The following is a 23,223-nucleotide window of genomic DNA, read 5'->3' on the forward strand; positions in this document are numbered from 1 at the left end:
GGAAAAGAAGAAAAGTTCAAGTTGGCAGTATAATAAGACTCCCTGAGTTGTCTGAGCCTAATTCCTTTTTGGCAGTATTGTTTTGGCACTCAGTAAGCTTTATGAGACCAATCTGATAAAACTGTTCCTCCTCCCGGACTGCTTTGTAGACGCTAAATCATTTTAATGCCTCATATTTATAAAGCACTCATATTTCGAAAGTACAGATATAAAATTTTAAATTTACCTCTGAGCATCTGATACTTCAGCTGTGCCTTATCTGAGGGCGATGCCCCACAATGGTGGTCACTGCCTGCGTGTGAGGAAATGCTAATGATCCCAGTGTGAAATGACGAGTCCTTCCACAGCATCACCCTGAGCACTGTGCTTTCATTCACAGCCTCAGCCACTTCTGTCGGTGCTTGCTCCTGTTTGCACCACTGGCTCCTCCACTGGAGCACAGTGTGGCTTTTGTTTAAAAAGACCTGCCTCAGCCATCTGTTGCCGATGATTGCCAGTGGGTCCACTACTGTTTCTCAGGCTTACAACATGGACTTCAGAATGTTTCTAAAGCACAGTTTACATCTCCCCTATTTCAGTGTGGTGTAGTTAGCACATAGAAAGCACACAAGCTGTGGAGGTGACACATTCCCGGATGTGACTCCCAGCTCCGTTGCTTACTGGCTATAAGTCTTGGGACAAAAATCTCCTTGACTCTTTGTTTTCCTATTCCTCTAGTGAAGTGGCAATACCTTCCTGATTAGACCATGGTGAGGATTAAATATGACGATAAATGTAGAACACTTCTCATGTGTCAGACCTTTGTTACACTGTGCAGTTGCCCCTCTCTGAACTCCCTTGGATTAGCCAAAGGTTAAAATGCACACTACTTCAATTCTTTTTTAATGTAAAATACACATAACATAAAATTTGTCATTTTAATTCTTTTTAGTGTTCAGTGTCATTAAACACATTCACATTGTTGTGTTGCCATCACAACCACCCATCTCCAGAACTTTTTCATCAACCCAAACTGAAACCCTGGACCCATTAAACACTGATTCCCCATCTCTCCCTTGTCCCAGCCCCATTCAACTACCACTCTACTTTCTGTCTTTATAAATGTGACTATTCTAGGTATGTAGTATAAGTGGAATCATATAATATTTGTCCTTTCCCTTCGATTCTTGTAAGTTAACTATGAATCAGGAATTAATCATTACCTTGCCTTGGCATTAAATTATTAACATTGCCATATATATAATGTATTCAAGATGCTAGAGTCTATATGTGTATGTACTTACTATCCTTCTAATGGGATATGAAATGGCAGGATGATGATGGTGGTGGTGGTGCTGTATCCTCCCAAGCTTTCTCCTTTGTGTCCTCTGGAGCAATAATTTCAATGTTAGAAAAATCTTCTCATCCTCTGTCTCTTCACAAGATCTGACTCACTTCTTTCCTATGAAGAACTTAGGAATTTTCTACACCCCCAGCAAGCTACTGCAACCTTCTGGAGTGGAGGCTATTCATTTTGCATTTCTCATATTCAGTGGACCAAGAGGTAATATTGGCATTCTCTTGGTATATTTGTTTTAAAATGGACTACTTTTTATCTTTATGCAAAAACCCTTCATCTTTTAGGTCTCTTGTAAACTGAGATTATCTAATAAAAGTTGCTAAGGCAATGGATGTGGGGTATGAGAAAAAGAGATGTGAATGGGGATACCCAGGTTTCAGACTTTGGAAGGATATAGTTACTACTGACTAAAATAGAAGTGAAAAGGTGATTTGAAGTGGAAGGGAACATCTGGCGCTGTGATTGGACATGTTAAATTTGAGATACTCAGGTGCTCATCACCTATCCAGTGGGAGATGGCAACTAGGCAGCCTGGGGGTCAGGAAAGAGGTAAAGGAACTTGAAATTCATCAGCATCTAGATGGTAAAGTCATGAAGTTGAATGAGATCATGTAGGGTATAAGTGTAGACAGGAAAGAGGAGAGGGCCAAGAATGGACACGCCAACATTTCCAGGTCAGCTAAAGGAAACTGAAAAGAAAAGGCCAGAAAAGTGGGAGGAAATGCAAGCTAAAATGGTATCCTGGAAGACAGGAAAAGAAAGTTTTTGAAGGAAGAAGGTCATCAATTGTCAAATGTTGCTGACCGGGCAAGAAAGATGAGGACTGAAAAATGTCCATTGGGTTTGGAAATCTGGATTTCACTGATGACCTTAAAAAGAGCAGTTTTAGTGCAGTCGTGGGAGTGAAAACCTATCTTAAGCGGATCCATGGGATGTATAGAGAGAAATTAGAGACGGCTAGTATAGACAACTAATTTACAGGGTTTTGCAAGAAAGGGACAGAGAAAGAGTGTGGCTGTTGGAGGAGGAGAAAAGGCCACAAAAGGTTTTCTCAGATGGGAGGAATAGCAGCAGCATGGTGGTATGCTGATGGAAATGAGGTCATAGAGAGGAAAGAGAGCTGCCTGAGCAGCATCCTTGCATTGAAGGGCATGACACTAGCGTTCAGGCAAAGGGATCAGCCTTTGCTAGGAACATGGCGGTTTGTCCATAAGTAATATGAGAAAAGGTGGTACATGTGGGCACAGCTACTGGTGGATGAGTGGAAATGCCAGGGAGGGCCTATGAAAGTTACTTTGTAATTCCTCCAAGTGTCTTGGTGAAGCCAAATTATCAACTGACAGTGATGAAGTCTAAGGAAGTCGTGAAAGCTTCAGAAGAGAGACGGTACAAAATATTTTAGTCACTTAAAGCAGCACAACCCAAGAGGCATCCTGCAGACCAGTGCCTTTTTTTATTGCAAATTCTTCATTATCTGTCTATGAAAAGATGAGTTCAGAAATTAAGAATAACATTTAGAAGGTTCTCTAGCAACTGGACAGAGTAATTTTATGACTGTTAAATGTAATGATCGAAATTAGAAACGTATTTTTTTATGCCTTTCTTTATTTCATTTTTTTGTAGCCCATTTTTGTTGTACTTTACAAAAGTATTATACCAAGATGGATTTAAAGTTATGAGAAGCTGGTCTCTCTCACTATGGATAATTTGAGAAATGTGGTTTAAAGAGGGAGCTCAGCTAATATAGGATAATTTTGGGGAAGCATTAAAGACTCACTAGATGTTAGTAATCTTAAATTTAAAAACAGTCAACATGGTCATTTTTGTCTTGTCTTATTCAATGGCACAGATAAATTTTTATTAGAAGGAGAGTGGGATTTAAGCAAGGTTTTAGTTTCTCCAGGTGAGTATGGTAAAGGGAGAAAGGACAAGGGTGTTCGAGTGTAGGAAGGGTTCAGTTATGACAGCCATTTCCAACCCTTTTGGCACCAGGGATCAGTTTCTTGGAGGACAATTTTTCCAGGAACAGGGCATGGGGGTGGGTGGGGGAGACAATTTTTCCAGCAGGGGAGAGCTGGAAGGAAGGAGGGGAGGATGGGCATGGTGGTTTTCGGGCTGAAGCTGTTCCCCCTCAGATCATCAGGCATTAGTTAGGTTCTCATAAGAAGCACCATAACCTAGATTCCTTGCACATGCCGTTCACAATAGTTCTCAGCTCCTATGAGAATCTAATGCTGCTGCAGATTTGACAGGAGGCGCAGCTCAGGCGGTAGTGCTGGCTCACCTCCTGCTATGTGGCCAGTCCCAGTAGGTCACAGACTGGTACCAGGCCACAGACCAGTACCAGTCTACAGCCCAGGGACTGGGGACCCCTGAGTTATAAAGAACGATATTATTTGCCAAACCTCAACAAATGTAAACTTCAGATTTGTGCATTCCTTCATAAGTAAATTTTACATCAAAAGAAAAAAAAACTATAAACAAAGATTGAACTTGACATACATGCTGAAATATTTAGGGGGAATGTAGGGAATCTGTAATTTACTTTAAAATATATTTACTTATTTATATCTTTTATTTAGAAACTGATATTTACTTTCCATCAACATTATTTCTATGTTGTTTAAGTGCCTGTGCAAGAACAGCTTAAGAGTGTAAGACCATTCAGTGGTTTCTCCTACCCATTCAGTGGCTGGAGCAGTGGGAGCTGATGATCAGTCTCCCATGGCAGGATGAGCACTCCAGACTTCAGTAGGGACCTGGTGAACAGGACGGAGGGCACCTGTGTGTATTCAGACCTGTCTGCAGCCTCAGGCTGAGTAGCAGAGAACTCAGGAGCTGGCGCAGTCCATTCACCCTGAAACTCCTCCTTGGTCACAGCCTTTCCAGTAGCAGCCTGGTCTTTTTCCATCTCTTCAGGATCTCTGTAGAAGTGGAGATCAGGCATGACATCCCATTCATAGATGGTGTCAGGCATGCACAGGACTTCCCAGGCCAGCATCCACCACATCAAGCCCCCTGAGTGAGCTCCCTGTTGTTAAATGGGATGACAACATCCACATAGCACAGAGGGGAATCTGTGTGACACAGCAATGGTAGGTAGGTTAACATAAGATGCCTCTGTGAGGGGCTGGTGGTCAGCCCTGGGATCAGTAACCACCAGAAGCCATGGCTCCTGGAAAGCTGCTGGGATCTGGTTAGTGAATGTTCTAGGAGTGAAGTGGCCAGCAACAAGAGCGGCTCCAGTAACAGCAGCAAACGACAGCATGGCTCTCTGGCCAGGTTTCCTGGACAATATGACACTGACATCAGCAAGGTTTTCAATGGCAACAATGGCACGAGCTGCCAGCAGAAACTTCTCGCAGGTCTTCTTCAGATTTAGGATATAGATGCCATCATTTTTCCTGTTATAGATGTACTGTTCCATTTGGAAGTCAAGGTTGGTGCCACCTAAGTGGGTTCCTGCTGAAAGAAACTTGAGGACATCTTCCTCCTTCACTGGCAGGACATCAGGGGCTCTGGATATTGTGAAAGCTTCCCTTTAAGTTATGAAGAGAATCCAGAGCAACCTGGAATGGATCCCTCTGTGAGTAGCGCAGAAAGGCAAAATATACTTATAAAATGATGAATTGGGCCGGGTGCAGTGGCTCATGCCTGTAATCCCAGCACTTCTGGAGGTCTAAGCAGGCAGACTGCTTGAGCTCAGGAGTCCGACACCAGCCTGGGCAACCTGGTGAAACGCTGTCTCTACAAAAAAATTATTAGCTCAGCATGGTGGTGTGCACTTGTAGTCCCAGCTATTCGGGAGGCTGAGGTGGGAGGATTGCTTGAGTCTGAGAGGCAGAGGTTGCAGTGAGCCGAGATCACACCCACCACTGCACTCCAGCTTGGGTAACAGAGTGAGTCAGAAAAAAAAAAAGAAAGAAAGAAAGAAAGAAAGAAAGAAAGAAAGAAAGAAAGAAAGAAAGAAAGAAAGAAAGAAAGAAAGAAAGAAAGAAAGAAAGAAAGAAAGAAAGAAAGAAAGAAAGAAAGAAAGAAAGAAAGAAAGGGAGAAAGAGAGAAAGAGAAAGAAAGAAAGAGAAAGAAAGAAAGAAAGAAAGAAAGAAAGAAAGAAAGAAAGAAAGAAAGAGAGGAGAGAAGGAGGGAAGGAAGGAAGGGAAGGAGGGAGAGAAAAGAAAAAAAGGAAAAAGATGAATTGATGGATGTATAGAGAAATGGCTACATAAATAAATATGTAATAAAGCTTAACAGCAGAACTTAAGTGATGGATATATGAGTGATCACCATAAAATCTTTCCATTTTGCTGTTTGAAACGTTTATAATAATTATCAGGGGAAAAAATTGCCTTGATTTTTTTGTGACCATTTTATCTTCTCACCCAGATTATTAGCTCCAAAGAGCAGAGGCAGTTATATCTGTAAGGTCATCTAGTTCATATTTCTTATTTCACAGATGAAGAAACTGAGTTCTGAAGATACTGAATGACTTTATCAAGATCAGGTGGCAGACAGGCGCAGTGGCTCATGCCTATAATCCTAGCACTTTGGGAGGCTGAGGTAGATGGATTGCTTGAGTCCAGGAGTTCGAGACCAGCTGGACAATATGGCAAAACCCTGTCTCTACAAAAAAATAGAAAAATTAGCTGGGCATAGTGGTACTCGCTTATAGTCCCAGCTACTTAGGAGGCTGAGATGAGAAGATCACTTGACCTAGCGGGAGCAGAGGTTGCAGTGAGCGAGATCATGCCACCACACTCCAGCCTGGGCAACAGAGCAAGACCCTGTCTCAAACAAACAAACAAACAAACAAACAAACAAACAAGATCAGATGGCAAGTTAGGGGCATATTTGATTTTATACTTAGTTTCTTCTCATTACTCTAGGGACAACTGAAGTCCATAACTCAGGCCTAGAGGATCTATGAAAGGGCTTCTGCAACACCCATAAAACCCCAAATTCTGAATGTAAAATTTAAGTATATGTTCAAAGATGCATTTTCTAAGGAGAAAAGGCATAGCTTTCAAAAGATCCTTAAGTCTTCTGTGACTCAAAAGGGGTTACTGTCTCTAAAAAGTTACTAGGACAAATTTTATTTCTATCAAATTCCTCCTTGAAAGTACTGAGCACAGTGTTAAGACAGTCAAGAAATATTTTTCAACTGATAATATTTTACTAATAATCCATGTTAAACTAATATTTTTAACTGATTAGTGATAACGGTATTCACAAAAGCTCTTTGTAGTTCCAAGACAGATAAAAAGGATGTGTAATGTGAGACACTCAAGCCCTTTAGCGTTTTTAATTATTTTTTATCTTGGCCCACACAAGGCTGTGGTTACCCACATGTAGCTCGCTAAGTTCTGAAAAAAATATTTATCTTTTTATTTTCTACGTCTTTGACATTTGGAGATCACTGTGTTGCTTAGCAAAAATCATCCAGGGCTTTCACTTCTTAATTTCGAAGCAAAGTAGTTCATTATGTAACATCTTTCAGGTTCAGGCTGTAAGTTTTCCTGCCTTGAGTATGCACTTAGTAAGGGGTTGCCTCCAACTATAGAGTTAGGCCTGTGAGCTCGTCTTGTCCTCTGCTCTACCATTAGTTAGAGGAAAGCCGACTTCCCAAGCATTAGCTTTTTAACCCATAGACTAAATTTAATATATCCTGAGGTATCTCACAAGGTTTTGTTAGCATAAGTAAATGGATATTTTTATATAGTTTGTTGAATATGATACAGAAATTAAAAATATGGTGTTACATTTGGTCAAGAAAAAAATATATATGTGTTGTTTGTATACATTAAGAGACCAAAGACTGTAAATTATTGAAGAAATAAATAATTTGGCAGGATTTCTTCTAACATTCAGGGAAGATATCCCATGTCTCAAAGAAGGGTCACTTTCTCGAGTGACCCTTTCATCTACACGTGCCTGAGTTTGCCATCCCTCTATTTTTGTTTCGCAACTCAGTCAATGCCTAACATTTGTTAATTTAATATCGCAAAAGCACATAAACATGAACTTCAACAGGTTTCTCCTGAATCTCCCAGAGATAAACTGAATAGATACATTAGCACAGCAAAAACAAGACTGTCTGCAAATCTGCTTGGGCTGTCAGAAGAAGAAGAGAAGAAGAATTGTGCAGGAAGTAAAAGAGTCAATGAGACAAATTAAAGGAAATAAAGAATTCTGGTGTGGATTGAACTGACAAGCTAGAGAACAAAATGATAAAGACCTTTAATCACATCAGAAAGTCTATAAAGCTATGTAAGTACAAGAACTAGCAAATGTTAATAATAAACCTTATCCTATTACATAAGAGACAAAATGAACTGCCAAAACTCCAGAAAGGTCAGATCTATCATACATTGTATCTGTATTGAATGCTCACGTTGAAAACTAATTGGAAGTCTAATGAAGACTTGCTTTGCTAGGAAAGAAGAATCTGTTAATGCATATGATGATTTAAAATTTGGAAGACTCTTGGAACCCTATGATTGCCCCAAGATCATGCCTGGATTAACCTGCTGTGGGATGAGATACAAGGAACAAATGAGCTGTCCCAGTGGAGGCCATGATAAATTAGACAACAGCTGGTCAACTAGTGAGACAGCCCTAGCTGAGATCAGAAAAACCATACAGTCAAGCACCCCCAAAATCAGCAAAACTGCCCAGCCAACACAGAGCTCTGTCCCTCCATAAATAATATCCTTGATGAGGTGGAATGAGGTGGGAGCAAGGGCAAAGTGGGAAGACCAATGAGGAGGCTACTGCAATATGCGATGCTAACAGCGTCTGAACTATGGGATCAATGTTAACATCACTAAAAAGGAGACAGCAGGCCGGAAGCAGTAGCTCACATCTGTAATCCTAGAATTTTGGGAGGCCAAGGTAGGCGGATCACCTGAGATAAGGAGTTCAAAGCCAACCTGGCGAATATGGTGAAACCCTGTCTCTACTGAAAATACAAAAAGATTAGCTGGGCATGGTGTAGGCACCTGTAATCCCAGCTACTTAGAGGAGGCTGAGACAAGAGAATTGCTTGAACCCAAAGGGTGGAGGTTGCATTGAGCTGAGATCACACTACTACACTCCAGCCAGGACAACAGAGTGAGACACCATCTCAAAGAGAGAGGGAGAGAGAGAGAGAGAGAAGGAGAGAGAGAGAGAGAGAGAGAACAGGCATTATGCATCCCCTCCTGATGGGATGCATAGGGAATACACAATACCACTTAAGGAGTAGTCTTCCCCTCAAATAGAACCTGTTCTGATTAAGCACTCATATCTAACTACTTATTTGCAAGAAATACAAGAAACAGAAAACATATTAAACAATGACAAGGGGTTGCAATCAGCATAATCCAGGATATGAAAAACCCCACAGGACAAATTAGATGGTTTCTTCAACAAACAAAGGGTTAATATAAAGAGGGGGGAATCTAGATAAAAAACACATTCTATAGACAAATTGGCTTTAAAAAACATGTTTATGAGGCGATCAGGGGAAATTGGACAATGATTGGATATTTAACAATATCAGAGAATTATTAGGTTTTTTTAAAAAGATGTGATAATGGTACTGTGGTTACTTTTTTTGAGTCCTTATAGATATACATACTGAAATACTTATGAATGAAAAAATATATTTGGATTTGCTCCTAAATAATTCACTTGGGAGTAGGTTAGTGAGGGGGATACAGTATGAACAACATAAGATTAGACATGAATTGATAATTATTGAAGCTGGTTGATGAGTACGTGGGGGTTCATTATATTTGTCTCTCTACTTTTGTGTATCTTTGAATTTTTCCACTAAAAACTTTTTAAAAGTATGGAAGAATATCGTTTATATACAACATATAACAGGAAATGGTTCATTGATACTGCTCTTCCTCATCATTGACAATTAAGCTTTGCTATTGCAAAAAGTTTTTCTCCCTTTGCAGACATGTTTGTTCCTCTGGAGACTCTTCAGTGATATTATTAGTGCAAAGATCCCCCTGGGCTAGAGGGTGGCTCAAACCAACATGAGAATGAAATTAGATCCAGCAATCCTGCTTGTGGGAATTTACCCAAAAGATTCAATATCAGTGTGTCCAAGAGATGTCTGCACTCCCATGTTCACTGCAGCACTATTCACATAACCAAGTTATAAAACCAACCTCATCAACAGATGAATGAATAAAGAAAATGTGGTACATACACACAATGGAATACTTTTCAGACTTAGAATTTCTGTCATGTGCAACAACATGGATGAAATTAGAAGACATGCTAAGTGAAATAAGCCAGGCACACAAAGACAAATACCGCATGTTCTCACTTATATTTGGAATCTAAAACAATCAAACTTATAGAAGCAGAGAGTAGAATGATGGTTACCAGAGTGTGGGAGAAACGGGGAGATCATTGTTGATGAGTATAAATCCTCAATTAGGAGGAATAGGGTTTATTTTTTATTTTTTAGTTCTATGAGTACAGCATGGTGAATATAGTTAATAATAATGTATTGTATGTTCCAAAATCACTAAGAGGGCATCTCATCACATAAAATGATAAGTATTTGAGGTGATAGATATGTTAATTAGCTTGATTTAATTATTCTGCATTGTATTCATGAATCATGAAATCATTTTGTATCCCCATAAAATACATACAATTATAATTTAGCAATTTGCAATAAAATTTTTTAATTAAAAACAAATTTTTAAAGAATGAAATGAAACCACAGTAATGACACATGTGAACAATGTATGCTATCCACTGTAGTATATATTTTAGTGTATAAATACATACTATGTACTTTATAAAGAGTCACTGAATTACTTTTTTTATTATCCTTCTAAAATTAGGCTTTTAAAATTATCCAGATTTTTTATTATTAAAACAAGAAGTTGATAGCCAAAAAATCTAAACAGTACAGAAGATGAGGAAAAGCCAAAAGGTAAAAGTTCTCCCTCTGAACACCCAGTCAGTCTCACTCTTAGTGGTGTGCAATCACTTAATTAACACATGCTTGAGCGTCCTTTCAGAATGTTCAATGCATAATTGTGTGTGCTGGAAAAGTTGTTTTTAAGGAATATTGATTAAGCACAAGGGTGACCTGGCTTTTGGTTAATTTTATTATAAGCAATTATTAGTTACTATATAATGCATCTTTGCTTTGTAGAAACACTTTTATATTCATAAGAAGGCATACGGCTTAATCATATGATTATCCATATCATTCTAATATAGTTATTTATGTTTGTATTGATCATTGAAAATATAACTGGATTTTTCACCCTAATATAAAAGAAGATGCATTATAATGAAAATGCATTAATGGCTTATTTATCATTGTTTCTTTAAACCCTTCAAATTGAAATCGTTTAATAGATTTTCCTTTGGGGCTATTATGTTGCTGTCTCACATCAACAAAGTAATACAAAATTTAAAGCATAAAAAGAAAACAAGATTGGTATCTTGCTTATTCTTATATCATCTGCCTGAATTTAAAATAAAAATGGTAGATATATGCAAGAAATTTTCAAAATATATTAAAATTATGAGAGTATTTCTTTTACATTACCTTTCTGTGTGTTTTAACATTCATATTTAAATAGTTGAAAGATTTGCAGGAATAAAACAAAAATAATTCATTATTTTAAAAATTTAACTCATTAATTTTCCAGAGAACTATATAAAGATGGCTTTCAAACGAACAAGTGTGTTTTTTTCTATTAATTATTTTTTTACCACATTTCAAGATTCATCTAAGGCTTGAGTTACCCATTACCATGTCATTTTTTGTTTGTGTTCTTCCAGTGATTACTGAGTCTTTAAATTACTGAAAAAGAGAAGAAAGAGAAGAAGAAAGGCAATTCTTACTTTGGTGACACGCAGAGCTGGTTTCATGGGTGCATGACATGCACAGTTACCCAGAGTCCTACAGTCAGAAGGGTCTCATGCTTGGTTTAATGCTCTGTGGTCACCATCTTGAAATTTGTAATCATGTTATCTTTTTAAATTATTATTGTTATTTTTAAATAGAGATGGGGTGTCACCATGTTGGCCAGGCTGGTCTCAAACTCCTGACCTCTGGTGATCCACCCATCTCAGCCTCCCAAAGTGCTGGGATTACCGGCGTGAGTCACTGCGCCCAGCCAATCATTTTATCTTAAACTTGCATTTTGTAAGTGGAACCCAAAGAGACAATGGTGCTTGTGTATGAACAATATGCACAATGTGCTTGTATATTGTTCCTTGCCACCTCATTTGCATACAGCCTTCTGATGTTGCATGAGCAGAGAATTCCAGTGGACCCAGCATGGGAGATCAGTAAGACTCAATGCAAATACATAAACATTTTATGGGAGCCACTGGCTTCCACAGAATGTTGGTAGAACAGGCATGTATCAAAAAGTGGAATAAAAAGGAGTTAGAGTTTTTGCATCATTTCCAGTGTTCTGGTAAGAACAAAATACATGTACAAGCTACAAAATACAAATTGTATTATCTCAGTGATTCTAAATACAGTTTTGCATTTGAAACTGGCATTCCATAACATAAAGATGAATCGTTTTTAAAAATTATGCCAGTAATTAATTTTTTTTAATTATTCACTTAGAGCAGCATTAAATAACAAATGACACCATGACAAGTCAAGAGAAAAACTGTGGAAGAAAGAAAAAAAGCTTTATATTTAATATCTTTAGTGGCACTCTCCCCCTGATTTCAAACCAAGGGCTCTATGTTTTCATTTTGCACGGGGCCTCAAAAATACTGTAGCCAGTCCTGGTTACATGTTCTTTGTCTTCCTCCAAAATCCTCCTGCAGGAAGCATCTGTCTTCTATTCTAAAGTCATTAGTTCACCCTTGCAGCTGAGTTTGGGCTGGTGAAAGGACATCTTTATTTTGGCAAATGGCAGAAGAATTGGCTAACAGAAATAGCAAAAGGAGTAGTCATGTTTCCTGAAATCTAGTATAGCAAAATGCTTAGGCTCTTACAGATTAGGTTTTCTTTGCTTCATTGTGGTTTACAGCTGTGGATTTTTCACATTGAAGAGCAGTTGTCAAATAAATATTTTCCCTTCATCATTTCTTTACAAACACTCAAGGCTTCTCAGTACCATCTTACTGTGAATTTTCTTTTATCTTAAAGCTACTAGAAATGACTTAAGATCAACAAACGCTGTTATTAAATTTTATTTTGTGCTTTTTTATCATTGTGTCTGACCATTTTCAGATTATTTCAACAAATATTTGTGGAGAGTCAGCTTTATGAGAACGACTGTGCTAGACACTGTGGACACCCAGTGAAAAAGAGTCCCCATCCGCCAGGGGTTTAGGTCTAATGATCCTCCAGAGGGAGTAAGTGGGGCCAAAATGTGATGGTGAGGGCTGGTTCCTGGGGAAAGTTCTTCTGGTTTTGTTTTTCTTTCTTCACACAAACTAGTGAACTCTATTCTTTGTGGTACATAAATCACTCCCTAATAGTGAAAGTATGTCCATTAAGTTAACTTAGAGCACCACTGGTTATGTTATTGCTGCAGGAAATGACAAGTCGGGATTGAAACTGACTCATTTTAGTGGAAGAAATACTCCTTTGAAAAACACTATTGTTGTTCTTTGTTGAAATTTCTTTTCCTGATTTTTAAAGCCAAGTACAGAAAAGGTGTTTAGGAGAATGAGACTAAAACAAAACTCCCTGAGTCCCAGATCTGTGATTCAGAGTAACTCCGCTGACAATGATCGAAATCATTCCTCAAGTTGTGGCATGCTGCTGTTGCCCTTCCAGGGTCCATTTATCCATACGTCTCTGAGGCTCTTTGTTTTCAACCTTCACTTGCTCTTCTTCATTCCTCACACCTACATTAAGAAGGATCACTTGTGATGTGCTTCTGACACCAGGTTCTTGAGAGTTGTGCTTCTGGTTTTATTGGAAAACTCTTCCTGAAAATGGTTTAATGTATATTTTAAATTATGTATGTAATGTGGAAAGGCAAATTTTCTGAGACTTGTTTTCATGAAATTCTCATGGATTCTTTACTCCCAGTAGTTCCCAGTTACATCATGTTTGTTTATTCCCCAACATCTATTCTTTCCCTCTTCCTTGCAATAATACAGATTTTAACTGGGCAACCCAGAATAAAGCCCATAGAACAAATATAGCCACCTGGAATAAAGACATTTCCCAGCTTCTCTATCAGCTAGGTATGGCCACAAGTCTAAGTTTTATGTAATATCCTTTCCTCTTGCCTGAAATGCACATGTAATAGCTGGAACTTTAGCAGCCACTTTGGACTATGAGATGGAACACCAAAGATAGGAAAATAGAAAGTTTGAATCCCTGAAGATTTCAAGGACTGTCTACTTCTAGACTTTTTTTTTTTTTTTAGCAGAGTCTTTCTCTGTCACCCAGGCTGGAGTACAGTGGCACAATCTCAGCTCACTGCAACCTCTGCCTTCAGGGTTCAAGTGATTCTCCTGCCTCAGCCTCCCACATAGCTGGACTACAGGCATGCACCACCACACCCAGCTAATTTTTGTATTTTTAGTAGAGACAACATGGGGTTTCACCATGTTGGCCAGGCCACTCTCGAACTCCTGACCTCAGGTGAACTGCCCTCATTGGCCTCCCAAAGAGCTGGGATTCTAAGCATGAGCCACCATGCCCGGTTGACTTGTAGACTTTTACTTGAAAGAAAAATACAACTCCATCTTGTTAAAGCCACTATATTACTTTTTGTATCTCTGTTACTTGCAGTTAAACCTAATTCTGACTGATAATTTTTATAGATTCCTTGTTTATTCTGTCTTGGTGAACCCAGTCTTAACACTTACTCTTTTTTCTATACCTTGAAATTTATTGCTCCTTCAGCTAGAGTATCCTTAAGGAATATTATGTGTTTCACAGTTTCAGTTAATTAATCTTTGTTTTAAAAATGACTTAAATAATGTAATATTAAAGTAATAGCTGTAAATAGCAGTTATTGGTTTTCTGTCAATGCATATTCTAATTCTGCTAAGACTTTGAGTTTGGCTTATCGAGAGCACTCTAGGTTGGTTTCTGGTCCTACCCATTCCACCAGCTTCCACAAACCAACATTTAATTAGCAAAAAAATAAAAAATAAACAAACTAAGGAACAGAGCATCTGAACACCACTTCAAACCTGTAACAAGTCTGATGGGAGCATCATGTCTCCTTGTAATTGGAGTTTGGGAGAACATGTCCTGAGATGACACTGAAGGAATTGCTAAAACAGGGGAGTCAGGAGATGATGCTGAAGTTATAACCTGAAGACAACTAGTGTCCTTCCAATCCAAAGGACAAGGTGAGAAGTCAATGGACAAATGAGTTAATGAGTCACCAACAGAGAGAGTCTCAGAGGGTTGGAGGAACACCAGACTGGGTCTACAAGAGCAGTTTAAGACTTAGTCTAGCAGCAAAGTAAGTGCTGGTGGGGAGGGGGCATTACCCAGTGCCTTGCACACACAAGTTAGAAGGAAGTTTCAATTGCCTAAAAATTAAAAAGAAGACATAAGATCATTAGCAAATTACTACAAATGTGAGAAGAACTTGTTGGCTGGAATAAAAATAAGATATCTGAATAGATACCTACATAAAAATAAAAGTTTTGAAGAACGTTGTGGACAAAATTACCGTGCTTTAATTGATGTAACTTCTTAATTTGAATTTTTGGGTACCTAGATGGATGGGACTACATTAATACCAAGTGATAGTGACCAATATAAGATCTACTGTACATTTTAAACTACTCAGTTTCCTTGCACAGAACTATTTCCATCATGAAAATCCTGATGTATTCCTCTGAGACTCTCTCTGCTGGTGACTCTCTGCTGGTAACATTCATTTTAACTCTAAGTAAAAAAGACCAGGAATACTGAAAACTAATAATGGAAGTGAACCACTCCCAAACAATCTCAGAAAATATTCATTTGAATTACTGGGCACTTGGTTCCTAAGAAAGCAATGGTAAAATAAATCAGCCAGTGGCAATAAATATTAAGAATTTAGCAAGAAGACTAAAACAATAGATTGTGACTGAACTCCAGTGAACCTCAGACAAAGTCTTTACTTTCCCACTCTCTTTAATGAGGTGAATTGGAAGAAGGTTTCTCATCCCTGAGAGTTGACGCCAGTTTAGCCACAGAGCTCCCTGTTCTTTCCTCTTTGGTCTTTTCCTTATTGGAAAAAGGTTTTCACAATCAGGTAGGGTGGCTCACCAGGAAGGGGAGCATCTGAGCCTCCAGGAAAAAGGACTGGAATGTAGGAGCTGGCCCAGTCTACCAGACATCTGGAGCTATACAGTCTAATTTGACAGCTGTTTGAGAGTGTACAGAGAGCTAAGCAAGCATAATTCCCAGTCTCATTTCCTTCTTTGCCTTCAGTATCTGTGATGACTTTGACACCACAGCAGACAGAGTAACAAATTCTGACTTACTAACAAGAAATGTAAAAAGTATTTCCTGAGTAGTACCTATATGCTTGGTACTCTCATGGATACATAAGAATAGATATGAATTCTACCCTCTGCTTATGATGAAGTTGGCAAAACAAGGAGCAAGCACATATAATGATCTTTTCATGTATCCATGACCTCTACTAGACTGTAAGCTCTGTGACAGTAGGGTCTGTATTCATCATATTCACAATTGCCCATAATAACCCAGTTCCTGCCCACTCAATAAATACTCAAATAAGTAAACAAACATGGACCATTGAAGTAACAATACAAAGAAGCCTCTACATAGTCATGCACCAAAGAGAGAGGTAGACAATTAAAGCTACAAGCAGTTAGAGAAGGCAAGATAGCTAAGTAGACAGTCAGTGGGTATAAAAGTGAGATTAGGCCGGGCACAGTGGTTCATACCTATAACTCCAGTACTTTGGGAGGCCGACGTGGACGGGTCACCTGAGGTCAGGAGTTCAAGACCAGCCTGGGAAACCCTAGGTCTACTAAAAATACAAAATTAGGCCACGTGTGGTGGCTCACGCCTGTAATCCCAGTACTTTGGGAGGCTGAGGTGGGAGGATCACGAGATCAAGAGTTTGAGACCAGCCTGGACAAGATGGTAAAACCCCGTCTCTACTAAAAATACAAAGATTAGCCAGGTGTGGCGGCACCTTAATACCAGCTACTCAGAAGGCTGAGGCAGGAGAATCACCTGAACCCAAGAGGCAGAGGTTGTGGTGAGCCGAGATTGCGCCATTGCACTCCAGCCTGGGCAACAATTAGCTGGGTGTGGTGGTGCATGTCTATAATCCCAGCTACTCAGGAGGCTGAGGCAGGAGAATTGCTTGAACCTGGGAGGTGGAGTTTGCATTGAGCCAACATCACACCACCTCACTCCAGCCTGGGTGACAGAGTGAGACTCCATTTCAAAAAGAAAACAGACAAAAGTGAGATTAGAGTTGGTCTTTCCTGTTACCTGCAGAATAGAAGAAGCTCTGACACCTGGCTAGAGCCTGACTTTGAGGTCTTGACTGTGCCCCATCAACTGTATAAAGCATTCTCAAGAGAGCACATAAAGCACAAAAAACGTAAAGGACATAAGGGACAAAAAAATACCCCAGGTCCGATGTCAAGGCTACTTTCCCCATATGGGCCAACAGTGCTATCTTGATAGGGGTTCTCAGGACAATTTCTTCTCTGGAGTCTAGGATCTCCAAACAAATGACACTTTGTAAGAACACTTTCTTTGATCACTAGACTGTTCTTTAAAGAATTCAAAGCCTGAAAGCCTTAGATACTGCTTTGGTTTGGGTGTGGTGTGTACCCACCAAAATTCATGTTGAAATTTGATCCCCAATATGCCCATGTTAGTAGGTAGAGCCTAGTGGGAGGTGTTTAGGTCACGGGAGCAGGTTCCTTATGGATTGATTAATTCCCTACCAAGGGATTGAGTGAGTCCTTACTCTTATGGGAATGGGTTGATTTCTGAAAGAGCAAATTGTTAAAAAGAGTATGGCTCCCTCAGTTTCTCTCTCCTGCTTCCTCTCTTGCTGTTTGATCTCTTTACACATGCCTGCCTTGATTCTGCTTTCTGCCATGAGTGGAAGCAGCATAAGACCCTTAACAGAAGCTGAGCATTTACTGGTAACATGCCCCATGAACTTCCCAGCCTGCAGAACCCTTAGCTAAATAAATCTCTCTTCTTTATAAATTATTCAGCCTCAGGTATTTTGCTATAGCAACATGAAGTAGACTAAGACAAATGCAAAGCTTGATTATAATACCGTAATTCAGGTGTTAATGGTAGGCTTCAAAAGTGAGAATTTGGTTGACTTTTAGCTGTATAATTTTTAAGAATCAGTAGATGCCTGGACAGCTCAGCCCCAGATTGCCTGGCCACTCTTGACAAGGGTCCAGGCTATACTCAGAGGAGGAACATGACAGTCATCTCCCCAGGACAGCCCAGGACAAGACCTCACTACACAGCCCAGGTGTGTTTTCATAATATGGTGAGGCTAATGGAAATGTCTCTTCACTTTTGACTGGAAGGGGAAGGATCTGGTTTTTTGTTTGTTTGGTTTTTGGTTTTTGAGACAGGGCAGTAACACAATCATGGCCCACTGCAGCCTTGACCTCCTGTGCTCAAGCAATCCTCCCACTTCAGCCTCCTGAGTAGCTGGGACTACAGGTGCATGCCACTATACTCAGCTACTTTTTTTTTTCTTTTGTAGAGACAGGGTCTCCCTATGTTGCCCAGGCTGGTCTCAAGCTTCTGGGCTCCATCAGTCCTCCTGCCTCAGTCTCTCAAAGTGCTGGGATTACATGTGTAAGCCACCACACCCAGCTCGGTTTTCTTAGACTCATAGCTGTTGGAATATAACTTATCTCCCTTTAGCATCAGCATCTTCCAAACCCAGTCCAGAGTAATGAGAAACCAGATGCTTCTTTGGCCAAGGTGCCCCTTCTTTCTTCTTTAAAACTTCTAGTGTGTGACAATAAAGTTTGTGTATTACTCGAAGTCCCAATGGAAAACAGATTCACATTGAAAATGGACAATTTAAGGAGAATTTGGTAAGGGGGCTGGTTATGAGGGGGTAAGCAGGCTATAGAGAATCAACAAGGGATAGCACTGTTGTGCCCCGGAAATGTTGCCATCCTGCAATACGTGCAAGGGAATAGAGAAATTACTGAAGAACCTGAAGAGAGAGAGGCTATGTGCAGAGGATCACCAGGTGGGAGCCCAGGCACCAAGCTGATGAAACCCCTTAGAGAGGACACAGAATAAGTACCCTCCTCCCACCAGTCTTATTTAGCAGTACTCACAGGAAGTTAAAGGGCAAAGGAGCCCTTTAATGGAGTCTGCCCAGGTAAGACTGGAGCAGAGAGCAAGATGAATAATGGTGAGAGTGAATCTCAGGGGCAAATGGAAGCTCTCCATCATAGCTGTACTTTATTCATTCTGCAAGAGTCTGTGTCTGTAAAATCCCACTCATTTCAAATGAAAAAGGCCTCCTTCTCAAATTAATCCTTAATCAAACTAGTACAGTGAGCCAAAAGCAAATCAAATTATGGAAGCAAGACCCTACATTCTAATCCCATTTCTGCCAGTAATGTGTTGTGTGATGCTGAGAAAAGTAAGTTGTCTGCATTTAGGCTTCTTTCTTTGTCTGCTGCTCACTATCTCTTGAGAGTATTTTGAGAATATTTGCAGCACTTGAATATGTATCAACCTCCTTTTTTTCTTCAATCGCTTTCCTTAATAGCACAATCACCAGGCATTTCCTTGATTCTCTTTCTATTCATTTCTTCTCTCTCTCTCTCATTTTCTCTTCCTTCCCACTGTACTTTGTCTCATATTGAAGTCTGCCTAGTGGTATACTGTGAATACTGTAGAAGTTTAATTCTGTTTGTTGTAGTTATTATTTAGCTCTGTAAAAAGCTGATCCTTTAAATTTGTGTTGAATCATCCCAATGACAATCTTATCACAACTTCTTCAAAACACAAATATTGCTGACAAATATTGTTCCAAATCTCCTTGCCTTGTAGTATATGACAAAGACAGTAAAATCCCAGGAGCTACATTATTCAAAGAACAACCTATTCTATAGGATTGTGATTGTGATGGTGATGATGATGATTACTCAATGTGTGTTTATATACGACATATGTTTACAAAGTACTAATAAATAATTAGTATTTACTATGTGGCTGGAACCATACTAAGTACTTTGCACATGTAATTTTATACCATCATTAATAGGTATTATTAAGTGTATTTATGATCCCTACCACTTTGTAGAAGAGGAATATAAGGCTTAGAAAGTTAAGTTCCTCAAGGAGAACTGCTCAACGAAATAAGACAGGACACAAACAGATGGAGAAACATTCCATGCTCATGGTTAGGAAGAATCAATATCGTGAAAATGGCCATACTGCCCAAAGTAATTTACAGATTCAACGCTATCCCCATCAAACTACCAATGACCTTCTCAGAAGTGGGAAAAAAACCCTTAAACTTCATATGGAACCAAAAGAGAGCCCACATAGCCAAGTCAATTCTAAGCAAAAAGAACAAAGCTGGAGGCATCGTACTACTGGACTTCAAACTATACTACAAGGCTACAGTAATCAAAACAGCATGGAACTGGTACCAAAACAAAGATATACACCAATGGAACAGAAAGAGGCCTCAGAGGCAACACCACACATCTACAACCATCTGATCTTTGACAAACCTGACAAAAACAAGCAATGGGGAAAGGATTCCCTGTTTAATAAATGGTGTTGGGAAAACTGGCTAGCCATGTGCAGAAAGCAGAAACTGGACCCCTTCCTGACACCTCACACTAAAATTAACTCCAGGTGGATTAAAGACTTAAATATAAGACCTAACACCATAAAAACCCTAGAAGAAAATCAAGGCAAAACCATTCAGGACATAGGCATAGGCAAGGACTTCATGACCAAAACACCAAAAGCATTGGCAACAAAAGCCAAAATAGACAAATGGGACCTAATCAAACTCCACAGCTTCTGAACAGCAAAAAAACAGTCATTAGAGTGAATCAGCAACCAAGAGAATGGGAAAAAAATTTTGTAATCTACCCATCTGACAAAGGGCTAATATCCAGAATCTACAAAGAAATAAAACAGATTTACAAGAAAAAATCAGACAAGCCCATTCGAAAGTGAGTGAAGGATATGAACAGACACTTTACAAAAGAAGACATACATGAGGCCAACAAACATCTGAAAAAATGCTCATCATCACTGGTCATTAGAGAAATACAAATCAAAACTACATTGAGATACCATCTCACGCCAGTTAGAATGGCGATCATTAAAAAATCTGGAGACATCAGATGCTGGAGAGGATGTGGAGAAATAGGAACACTTTTACACTTTGGTGGGATTGTAAATTAGTTCAACCATTGTGGAAGACAGTGTGGCAATTCCTCAAGGACCTAGAAATAGAAATTCCATTTGACCCAGCAATCTCATTACTGGGTATATAGCCTAAGAATTATAAATCATTCTGCTATAAGGATATATGCACACAAATGTTCATTGCAGCACTGTTTACAATAGCAAAGACCTGGAACCAACCTAAATGCCCATCGATGATAAACTGGACAGGGAAAATGTGGCACATATACACCATAAAATACTATGCAGCCATAAAAAACGATGAGTTCGTGTCCTTTGTAGGGACATGGATGAACCTGGAAACCATCATTCTCAGCAAACTAATACAAGTACAGAAAATCAAACACCACATGTTCTCACTCATAGGCAGGTGTTGAACAATGAGAACACATGGACACAGGGAGAGGAGCATCACACACTGGGGTCTGTCACGGGGGAAAAAGGGGAGGGACAGCGGGGGGTGGGGAGTTAGGGAGAGAGAGCATGGGGCGAAACGCCAGATATAGGTAATGGCGAGGAAGGCAGCACATCACACTGCCATGTATGTACCTATGCAACTATCTTGCATGCTCTTCACATGTACTCCAAAACCTAAAATGCAAAAAAAAAAAGGAAAGTTAAGTAACTTCCCCACAATTGTCAAATATTACTCAGATTCAGGACTCAAATTCAGGTTTGTCTAACTCTATAGCCCATGCTCTTAGACACTACAATTTGCTTGAATTTTAAAAGTTATACAGGCACATGATTTAAACTCTCTAACCTTGTAATATATTCAGGAGAATTTTTCCTAATCTAAAAGAAAAACAGTATCATTCTAATGTTAGCTGTTGAAGATAGTTGCACAACAATTTAAATGTACTTAATATCATCAAATTGTACACTTAAAAATGGTTAAAATGACAACATTTATATTAGGCATATTTTACCACAATCAGGACATTTTGTAAGAATGAACAGGAACAAAAAAGAAAGCATTATGTCAAACTAATAAAGCAACTTTGCAAGTTTGCTCTAAATGTTTGTATTATAAAATTAATGACAAAATTAAACACCATAGATATCCGTTACCTACCATATACTTCCATATACTTGAGTATATTGTTTCCGTAAAACTGTATACTCAAGCTGGTTAAAAACTTTGCAAAACTCTCTTTTTATTGGGGAGATAGAATTTTTTAAGTTTGATATTTCTATATATTTGGGCATGACAATTTTCAATATAAAATGAATAGCTTGGTAAGCTAATGCTTAATGAGGAGAAAAACAAAGATAACTTTGGACAGGATGTGACCCAAATTTTGCCATCCATTGACCACTGAGGATTATCTGAGGAGTTATTACAACAATTGAGCAATGTGCCCAAGGAAAAGAGTGGCATGGGAAAACCTGAAATGGAGAGGATAAAAAAGAAAGTACCACATAAACAAAGATTCTGATTGCAACATTATTTTTAGTTGCAAATGAAATATACAAAGTAACTGAAATGCCCAAAAAGAATGAGGAAATTATTTTATAGTTCTTTCACTTGAGAGAATATTATACAGCCATTCAAAATTATAAAGATTTTTGTAACAACATGGAAATACTTACAGCTTAATGTTAAATAAAAAATAGGATGCAAAGTTGTATTCACATTATACTTGGAGGACAAATATATGTGTGAATATGTGTGCAGATTGAAATAAAACATGCAAAAACTAAAGCAGTGTTTGAGATTCAGTCATAAAATTATGGGGGATTTTTCTCCTCTATTTTCCAAACTTTCTTTAATGCCAAACCTCATTGTTGTATTAGTTATCTATTGTTATGGAACAAATTACCCCCAAACTTGGAAGCTTAAGACAACAAGCATGAATTTTCTCACAGATTTTGTGTGTGGAATCCAGGTGTAAGCTTTGCCAGCTCCTGCAGCCTCAAGATGGCAGTCGGCTGAAGACTTGACTAAGAGGAGATTTACTTCTTTTTTTTTCAAATTGCATTTTAGGTTTTGGGGTACATGTGAAGAACATGCAAGATAGTTGCATAGGTACACACATGACAGTGTGATGTGCTGCCTTCCTCTTCATCACCTATATCTGGCATTTCTCCCCATGCTCTCTCTCCCCAACTCCCCACCCCCCGCTGTCCCTCCCCTATTTCCCCCCAACAGACCCCAGTGTGTGATGCTCCCCTCCCTGAGTCCATGTGTGAGGAGATTTACTTCTAATTGTTGTTGACAGGATTCAGTTCCTCTGCAGTTGTCATATTGAGGGCTGGGGTTCATCCCTGGCTGTCATCTGAAAGCCTACCTCAATTCTTTGTTATATGGCCTCTCCACAGGGCAGCTCAAAACATGGCAGCTATTTTTTTCCTCAGAGCAAACACATTAAAGAGCAATCAAGGGCAAGCATGATGGAAACCAAAGTCTTTTTGTAGCCCAACCTCGGAAAAATATCTCATTATTTCTGCCTTGTTCTGTTGATTAGAAGCAAATCACTAGGTACAGCCCATACTCAAG

The 23,223-nt window shown here is 39.2% G+C and overlaps 2 protein-coding genes across 2 annotated transcripts in view; one reads left to right on the forward strand and one right to left on the reverse strand.

Annotated features, from left to right (window-relative positions):
- The window catches only part of MTX2 (metaxin 2), an 80,037-nt gene extending 79,644 nt beyond the window's left edge, over positions 1 to 393 (reverse strand). Inside the window, exon 1 of the mRNA XM_035304461.3 lies at positions 227 to 393. The gene's annotated coding sequence lies outside the window, so the exon portion shown is untranslated. The remainder of the gene's footprint in view (positions 1 to 226) is intronic.
- LOC144582934 (uncharacterized) overlaps positions 1 to 23,223 on the forward strand; it is a 70,987-nt gene that overhangs the window by 23,584 nt on the left and 24,180 nt on the right. The gene's annotated exons all lie outside the window — the stretch shown is intronic.

The sequence above is a fragment of the Callithrix jacchus genome, chromosome 6 (assembly GCF_049354715.1).
Source record: "Callithrix jacchus isolate 240 chromosome 6, calJac240_pri, whole genome shotgun sequence".
NCBI classification, from domain to species: Eukaryota; Metazoa; Chordata; class Mammalia; order Primates; family Cebidae; genus Callithrix; species Callithrix jacchus.